Source organism: Lissotriton vulgaris, chromosome 7 (assembly GCF_964263255.1).
Source record: "Lissotriton vulgaris chromosome 7, aLisVul1.2, whole genome shotgun sequence".
NCBI classification, from domain to species: domain Eukaryota; kingdom Metazoa; phylum Chordata; class Amphibia; order Caudata; family Salamandridae; genus Lissotriton; species Lissotriton vulgaris.
In genome coordinates, this window is record NC_141695.1 from 1,049,591,622 (window position 1) to 1,049,601,496 (window position 9,875).

A 9,875-nucleotide genomic window follows, 5' to 3' on the forward strand; every position below is an offset into this window, starting at 1 on the left:
TGGGCTTAATAAAAGTGCTAAGCCTGTGCAATGCACATTAAAACAGAAAGCAATCAAAATCAATCCACGTATATCACAGTATATACTTTCACATTAACTTGAGGAATGGATTACCCAAGTGATTGACAAGAGGGCGCAGCAAGGTGTCCTAAGGTTAGTTAAGGGGAGCCAGTGTAACAGCCCTATCATAAGTAAAAGCAATGGGAATTGGAAAAAGTACAGGATTTAAGGTCAATCAATGATATAGGTGTTCCATGTTTTCCAGTTGTCTCAAATCCTTCTGTGATATTGTTTCAAATTCCAGTAGATGCAGAATGGTTCACAGTAACTGATTCCGTATTCGTTTCTATTCCACATTGTCAGAATAGTAGGTATCTTTTTTGCTTTTAATATAAAAAAAGTACTGGTGTAGGACAGATTTCCAAAAGGGTACACAAAATCCCCATCAATCTTTACACAAGTTCTCAAGAAAGATTTTGGGCACCGAGATTACCCTGTGAGCCAGTCCTGGTCCAATTTATTGATGATCTTATGATCGCTACAAAAACAAATTAGGCTTGTAAATTGAACACAATTGCATGGCACCTGCTGCATAAAGTCTCAACAACAAAATTAGAGTACTATCAGACAAAAGTTACTTATTTAGGATATCAGGTTCAGAAAGGAATATGGTGTCCAAAGAGTGCATCTCTGCAATTCTTAGAAGGAGTTCACATCATACACAGTGAGATTAAGAGTGTTCTTGGGAATGATGGGGTACTGTCATCAATGGATTCCCAATTATTCCTAAGCTAAGCCATTGCAGAGACTGACATAGCACCATAACGGGTTCAGTGCCCTGGGATAATGAATGCATGAAAGCCTTCCTGAAGCTGAGACACTGATTGTATACACCACAGCTTTAGGAATGCCATATAATGAAAGAAGAGTTATTTTTGTATTGTCACAAAAGATATGGGTGCTCTCTTTCTGTTCTCACTCAACAGCACAGCAGCGGCAAAATGCCTATTGCATATTTTTTCTGAACCCTGGACCCAGTTGCCATTGCTCTTGCTGGATATTTGAAATCGGATGTAGGAACTGCTGCAGCCATCACCAAAAGTGATGCAGTGGTTTTGGTGACATATATTAATTGTATTTGTGCCACACATTTCCATTGGGCGAAGGGTCAAGACTGATTTGTATATGGCTGGGTCCAAACTGGAATGGTATGGTGAGCTAAAAAACGATGGATTTAGGCCCAGATCTCTGAACTCGGGTGAACGTATGACATTGTTCTGCATTCTGTCCATCAATTGTTCTTTTTGCATTTGTCACCCGAGTGGGACGGGTATGCCCAGACATGGGTCCTGTGCTCTTCATGCCCCTGGAGTTAAGCTGTCCTGGCTGATGCCGGTCCTAGGATGCTTGTTTCCAGTCCAGGGAGGACCTGCCCTGGCAGTTCGGGTTGGACTGTTTCCATTGGGCACAGGGTCAAGACTGATTTGCATATGGCTGGGTCCAAACTGGAAGGGCATGGTGAGCAAAAAAATGGATTTAGGCCCAGATCTCAATACTGGGGTGAATGTATGACAATGTTCTGCATTCTGTCCATCAATTGTTCTTTTTGCATTTGTTACGCGAGTGGGACGGGTATGCCAAAACGTGGGTCCCTTGCTCTCCATGCCACTGGAGTCAAGCTATCCTGGCTGATGAGGGCTGAAAGCCCAAAACCAGTCCTAGGAGGCTTGTTTCCAGTCCAGGTAGGACCTGGCCTGGCAGTTTGGGCTGGACTGTTTCCATTGGGAGCAGGGTCAAGACTGATTTGCATATGGCTGGGTCTAAACTGGAATGGCAAGGTGAGCAAAACAACAATGGATTTAGGCACAAATATCTGTACTGGGGTGAATGTATGACATTGTTCTGCATTCTGTCAATCAATTGTTCTTTTTACACATTCAGTGGAGACACTTTCGACCCCAAGCAGGACCCAATAGCAAACTTATGCAAGATGAACTAAATATGAAAAATTAATTCTCCATTTCCAAATGTGTAAATAAGAAGATGTGGTACTTTAAATTCTGCTATTAGTTTGCCATTCCCAGAAGTATAAAATGAAAATCATACGGACAATGATGGTGCGGAACATGATTGTTTGGAAGTAACAGAATTATGCAAAACATCAAGGGCTGACATACAAGATGTGCCATTGAATTTGACTGATTTGGTCTTATTTGCTCATGTCTCTTGTTTAAGAGACACTGAAGGAATCTTGATGGCTCTTGTTTAAGAAACATTAAAGGAAATCGGTGTGCAGCATATGCTGTCTGCACATTAAAGTACATTGCTGAAGCAACATGTCTGTGTAATGTCTTTACTGCACAGGTAGACACGTTGGTTACCCTTACTAGTCTGTTGTATTACTTGTGCACAAAGTGATACAATTTACAGGGATTGTCAGTACTCCTTTAGAATTCTGCATGATTGCGGTCAACTGTAGTGTTTTAAATAAACATATTTGTATTAATATAATGCATGACAACAAACTGATGCATATACGAACATAAATAACAAAATACGCAGGCATGCTTAACTAAGAGACAAATCAGCAGTAATCAGTTAGCATAATGGAGGTACTGTGATTGGGAATAACTGAATCAACATGCTCAGAAAATAAAGTGAATCTCCCTACAAATGGCCAGAAGGCCACAGGAGTGCAGCGTACACAACATAGGAGTAAACAAGCAGTACCACCCCCTCTCAGCATATCCATTATGCAGAGATCCTGAGAGATCCCGTCCACAATGGTGGGAATAAGTAGAGTTTCCAATTGTAGAGGTATGCATGCTTGTGGCCAATTGTAGTCAGAGCATGGCTTCAGGTCCTTTGCTGGAACACCAACTCGAATTGGACTAAGAATTATTGATTTATTGTATTTTTTTAGATTACCATCTACAATTGCAGTTGCAAAAATGTTCAGCACTTGGATGTGAAATTATTATGTCTCTAAAGGAAATAACTACACAGATGCAGTTGGACATCATTATTTCGAAGTGGGCACTGCATTGCCAATGCGTTGACAATCACCTGGCACCTGTTCTTACTTGTGTGTCAATAGAAACACTGGATGAATTGGGGGAAGTACAAGATACATTGTCAGTCAAATGAAAGAAATAATGGAAAAAGTGGGATGTAAACAAAGTCAGGATGTAAGTTAGGTTGGAAAAATTATCATGAAAGCTTTATTCTGCCAAATTCACTCTTAGCACAAATGGTGAAGCAATTTTATGGTCCTAAACATGTGGGAGGAGATGGTATAATCAATAAATTCAATTGCTACTGGTTTATCCCCGACTTTTGGTATCATTCAGAAAGTCATTGTCAGAGGTGTATAGCATAGTATATCAACAAAATGATGTTGGAATTGTTTTATGTAGTATTGAGTCTTCTGGCAAAGGAACTAACAGCTAGATTCATGAAGCATTTTTGCGGGCGCAAACGGTGCGCATCGCAGAATTCGGCCGTTTGCACCCGCAACAAATGGCATTTGAAATTCATCATTGGGTCATGTACTCGCAATTTGAGAAATCGCCAAAAATTGCGATTTCTCAAATTGCGATCGCATTTAAGGAATCTCAATTTGAGATTCCTTAAATGCTATTCATGACCCAATAAAAAATTGCGAATTCGCTATTTTTTCCCGCTATTTACCGCGAAGTCAGACTTCGTGGTAAATAGCGAAAACTGAGAAAAATGCACTTTTGTGCATTTTTCTCAGTTGTATGTTACACACACACATGTCCTTTGGACATGTGTGTGAGCAACATGAGTCTAATTTACATTTCAGGGGTGCTACAGGGTGTTCTGTGGACACCCCTAGCACCCTTGAAATCGCATCCTTATTTGCAATTAGCAAATTGCTAATCGCAAATAAGGAATAACTCCCCATTCATTCCTATGAGCCTTTAGGCCCATAGGATTGAATGGGGAGTTATTCCTTATTTGCGATTAGCAATTTGCTAATCGCAAATAAGGAATGTGTAGGAATCGCAATTTATTTTGCGATTCCTACATGAATCCCGTTTTGCGAGTCTGTAATAGCGATTCCTTATTATTTGCTATTACAGACTCGCAAAACATGCAGATGATGAATCGGGCTGATGGTCCTTTTACTAGTTAACAGGTTAATTTTGTGGAAATGGCTTAATGTAATACTGTAAAGTACATCCTAGTGGTGAGTTAAGACGTACCTGACAAAATGTGAAGCATTGACAGTTGCAAAACTGCTGCTCAGAGAGTTGATCCTTAGATATGGAATGCCATTAACAATTACTGAGGTAGACACTTGAAGAACGATATCATGAAGATAATCTATGATTCATTGCACATTGATCTGAAATCTCACAGCAGGTATGACACACAATCACCAGGAGTAGTCGAGAGATTGATTATAGTCTTGACAACGAAATAGCTAATGTGTGTGCTTCTACTTCTTTGAAATGGGCAACTACACTCCCTCTGGTGTTGCAGGGTATGAGATGTATTCCAAAATCAAGAACTGTATTCTTCTTGTATGAACTCTTAGTGGGCCAGCCAATAAGGATTCCAGATATCCTGTCATAATCCCAGTAATAATGATGATTTGATCCTGCATTATTGCAAGCATTTGGCTGATACAGTGCATTCTATCTCTCACCAGGTGAATCTTGCACCCCCTCTGTGCGATCAGTTGGATGTTGCAATCTACAATCAGGAGAATGGATATTAATCCAGAAGCATGTAAGAACAAATTTGCTTCAGAAAAGGTGGAGCAGGTCTCATCAGATCATCCCGGTGACAAAAATAGTTGTAAAGTGTAAAGGTCTGTCTTCTTGTATTCATACATCACACACTTGAAGAGTGTGGATACCAGAAAGACAATACATCGAGTTGTTGATTCAGACAGCCAGGCTAAAAATGTTGATAAAAGGGGAGTGACAGAAGAGGCGAGCACAAACAAAAAGCAAGCAAATAAAATAGATGTTTGACTGGAAGTTCAGTTGCACAAAATCAAACTCAGGAAAAAACAGTTCTAACTGAATATGAGAGTTTGCAAACAAGGGTTGTGCGAAAGAAATCTGCACTTGGCGGTTAAAAAAGTAGCAGAAAAAAGAAAAAGTGCTGCTGAAGAGCCTGAAGTAAACGCTGAAGAAATCTCAGAGGGAAGTCCAATACATAAATTAACAAGACAGAGAAAGCCAAATAAATACACTGCTCCTACCTGGGCATAAGTTGGAAGAACTGAACAAGAAGAAAGCATTAACTTGAAAGGGTTTTGAGTTTTAAGATCCAAAAGAGCCACTATAAAGTGAAAAAAGAGACAGAGAAATCCTTAGATTCTGAATAGGTTTTCCTGGAAAAGTGAACTGATGACTGTTCAAATCTTTCCATTCCTAAAACTGATTTTTTTGTAGATTGTTTTTGAAAAGTTTTGAAAGACTTTCTTTTTGAAAGACAGAAACATGTCCACAAAAAGAGAGAAGATCAGCATGACCTTCAAAGTAGTTCAGTAGTTTTAGGTTTTGGCCGTTGTTATTGGACTTGTAGTAGGGTATCTTATAACACTACTGATGACAATAGTAATAAACTTGATGAATTCGATGTTAGAAATAATAATGATTACGTAGAAAATGCCTACATAGTAATGTTAAGGAGTTATAGAGAAATCCTGAATGTCACTTCTTGCTATATTTGTACACATCTTCCTACTACTATTTCTGAAGGAGGTGTGACTTACATACAACATGTAATCTGCTATGTTCTGTTTAGTATTTTACTCAATGATAACACAGCAGAATGTTTTATAGGACGTTTATAAAGATCATGATGTTTCAATAGATGAGTTATTTGGTGTTACAAATCTTGGAGGAATTGAGTTTATATCTTATGTCAGCTCCTATCAAGTTTCGCAGTGCACATATAAAACTACTAATGTGAAAAATATTTATTTTCCAGAGATAGGTGTATGCAAACTTACTGAAGTAGAGGGGTATTTTATTCGAGAATATAATCATCAAAGCCAGAATGTTAAAATTATAGTTGTGAAGTGTTAAGATTTTACTATAAAGAAGAAGCAGTGATTAAGATGTCACAAATACATCCTCATCTTAGAATTTGTAAAGAAAGGAAGGGACGCTTGAATATTTTTTGACAAAGAAAATGGTATAGTCAAGGAGAAAGTAGTAAATGCATTTATACTCGTGATATAGCTTTTACCTTTAGGTCCAGGCCTATTTTAGTGGTGCTTATCACACATGAAATGAAACTGCTTATTTTACACTCCCCATAGGTTGGACAGATGCTTGTTATTTAGCATCAGTGTTTCTTACAATTTATCATTGAATAGTAGAATGAAGTGTGATAGTACAGGGGAGTAGCAGAAACTGGAATCCAGGATCAGATTAGTTCATGGTTAGGAGGATGGGGTAAAGTGGTATTAGAAGTAGTTGTTATGTTATTTTGTATCATATTATTAGCTGCATTACATATTTATCGAATACTTAAAATTTGTGATGATTCTTTTAGCAAGTGCCTATACATTAAGTTCCATGGGAAGAAGAACGCAATAATAATTTGCAAAGAAGAAATTGAACTGGCTAGAAGAAAGGCTGAAGAGTATGATGAATTGAAACGTTTAACTATGAAAGAATCTAAAGGGTCCAATATGATGACAACAATATTGTACAGTTGTGGAGATGGTGTTACATTTTCAATTATAAGAGGGAGGAACTGAAAAAGCTAATTAACATGTGATTAACATCACTTTTCAGTTGCTAACTGTAGGCCTTGAAAATGTAGACAAATAAATGTGCATGAGTTTCTTTCACAATAAAATAGAAAAATAACTGTAAAAATGTTTTTAATTTCCAAACGCTGGTGTTCATCTGTGAATATTTTCCTTAAGCTAAAAAACGTTCCTTTTCAAGACTGAAACTCTGCACCCTGTTGGAAGAAGTGAATGTTTTCATTGCCTATTGGTATGTAGGTTCTTTCTCCATGATATGTGAAGAATAACCTTAAGCAGGAAGAAGTATGGGATGATGTACAAGAGACGAATTCATGCAATGTATTTTAATATTGTTATTTTACTTCTGGTGGAAAGTTTTACATACCTGCAGGACCACCCAAAAACTTTGCAACCCCAGCTAACAGTGTCCCACAGTACAACACTAACCACATCGCTGCTTGCAAGTTTCCCCTCCTGTGCTGGACAGCAATAAAAACAGGTGTGGTCATGACGAGCTCAGCTCGTCATGAGCACAGGAGCACTGTACTGAGCATGGAAGGGGTTGATAGGTATATAGTGCTTGTTGATAAATAAACATGTTTGCAATACAGGAGTGAGTAAAATGGGGATCTGGGCCCGGAAGAAAGCCTAGGACCCTTAGTAGAGCTGTTGCAGAGGCTGAAACATGTCAACCTATTCAGATGTAGAGATAGTATGCAGTCCCATGCATCAGCACAATTTTTAATCATTCCTTAGGTCCACCCGCATTATAAGGAAGTCCTTGGGTTAGGTCACAGGGAGGTTTATATTTTCTAGATCCTGATTCCACATATACCAACAATCTGAAAAGAACTCCTCGCTACAACGAGGAGCCCGTTCACCACGAACATTTTCTCTGGTGAATGAGGCGTGGCCAATGATGAAGTATGACACCCAGGGGGTGTATGAGGCCATGCCTTTCAATTTATTTTAAAATGTATCATCCATGTTTGTCAGGGCATCCACTGGCTGGGTAACATGGGGCTTCCATCATCATGTCAAAGTCTTTGCCACAAATTCTTTTCCTAATTTTGGAAAAATCCTAGCTTGCCAGTTTTCACCAATGTTCCTTTTGGATAGCAAAAGTATAAAGCGTCTTAACAGTATGAGTTCCAGTTCTTTCAGCAATCCTAGCAGAGCCATTTTTAGTATGATAGTGAGCCTCCAATCACCCGTCTCCAAGATGATCCCATCCCAACTATACCAGAAGTTTGCATCAGAATACAAGTCCACAGTGGGGTGGTGCAAGTGATGGAGCAAGGTTTCATGCGTAAAAGAAACTTGCTTGGACTCAGCCCTCTCGAAATAACATGTAACTTATTAACCCGTTTGTTGCTCTGAACGTTCCGCTCCAGTGCGGAACGTTCTATTAAGCGGGCGGGGCCGCGTCGGCCAACGGACGTGCGCATCACTACCGAGGTAGTGCTTGCGACGGCCGACCGCAGCAGCAAACGGGTTAATCAACATGTTTTGAATTATTAACAAATGCATTACACAACATTTTTAGCATCTAGGGGAAGCTTGCGTATGTGCTTTTACTAACAGTAACCAGAGTGTCCTAAAATGGCAGCCAAAAACGCGGGAACTTATCTGCACATGCGTCTGTCACATCCACGTGATGTGACGTAATTTCTACTTGGTGGGAAATCTTTGCAGCTGCGCACTAATGCCAAGATGGCCGCTTCATGTTTCATACACTAATGCAAAACACACAACATGATGCACGGAATGTTGCACATTGGCAAAACATTCACCCCCAGTCACAGATCTGGGTTTAATTCATCGTTATTTTGCTCACCACGCCACCCTAGTTCAGACATGGCCATATGCAAATCAGTCTTGACCCTGTGCCTCAAGGGAACAGTCCAACCCGAACTGCCAAGCGATGTAGAGTAGAATTAAGTGGTATACAGTGCATTCATTTATTCTCGTATTCTAATGGGTCTTTCTTTGACTTTATTATTATAGCTCGTATTTGGGCCTGACAAGTGACATCTAACGCCATATTGAAAACGTCACTGCGCATGAGTCAAAGTACAGAGAGTCCTCAAGCAGTGACTTTGAACTAATGCCAATGACAGTCTTGCCTGCAATGCGCCTAGGAAACCGACCCGGTGAACTCCCAAGAGTAAGAGATCATATAATTCATTATACTTTGTATATTATTTTGAAACAAATATTGCTGAGTGGAATAAAATCATGGGAAAGTAATTTATGGGCGGGAACATCGATCAACGTTATAAAATGAAAATGATCTCATACTGGTATGGTGTGATGACTTCTCGCCTTTCTGACCAATCCAATCAAGGGAATACATGGATTCGCAACACTGGGGGGTGGCATATTGCCCTGGAAAATGGCCTAACTAAGGTAGGCTTAGTTAGTTAGATTGTCCGACTTGTCACAGACCTGTTACTGACCCAACGTATGCTGAAGGAGAATCGAGAGCAGGGTGCTAATCGAGCACTCTGTCAGAAGAATCGGGAGTTCGCTGAGGGAGAAGATTTGATGACCCAATCGGGGTCACAGTGTTAGCCGCAGAGAGAGGTGTGATGCTGGTGTTGCACTTAGCTGAGGTTACCTGTCCTGATCTACACCTGTCCTTTACTGTTGGCACCTGATTGTTGGGAGCCCTATTTCTCTTTGTCCCAGCCCGTGGCCAGGGTTGGTCTTCACACCATTCTAGGTAAATATAGTCTGTGTGGGTATGTCCTTGTGTCGTTTCCCTTTCTCACCCTTCCCAGATATATATGTCTGATAGAATTCTCGTATTATTCCTACAAATCATTGCTTTAATTCTCATTTTCTTACTTGAAAAGGCTTTAACTGCAATTGTATGGATTCTGACTAATAAGACTTTGCATTGATAAAGTGTTTAAAACTTACCAGGGTCTGTGGCTATTATGAAGGTAAATGTTATTAACTGCCTATTATGCTAACTCCCTTTGATCCCTTAGGACTTTAAACACAGTTGACAAGGATTGGTAAATCAAGGTCTACCGGTAAAAGTCCCAAAGTAAAATAAAATTCTGATAGGTAGGAAGTTAAGCCAGGATTACGGGTTCAAAGTGTGAATGTTTATGGGTCCAGG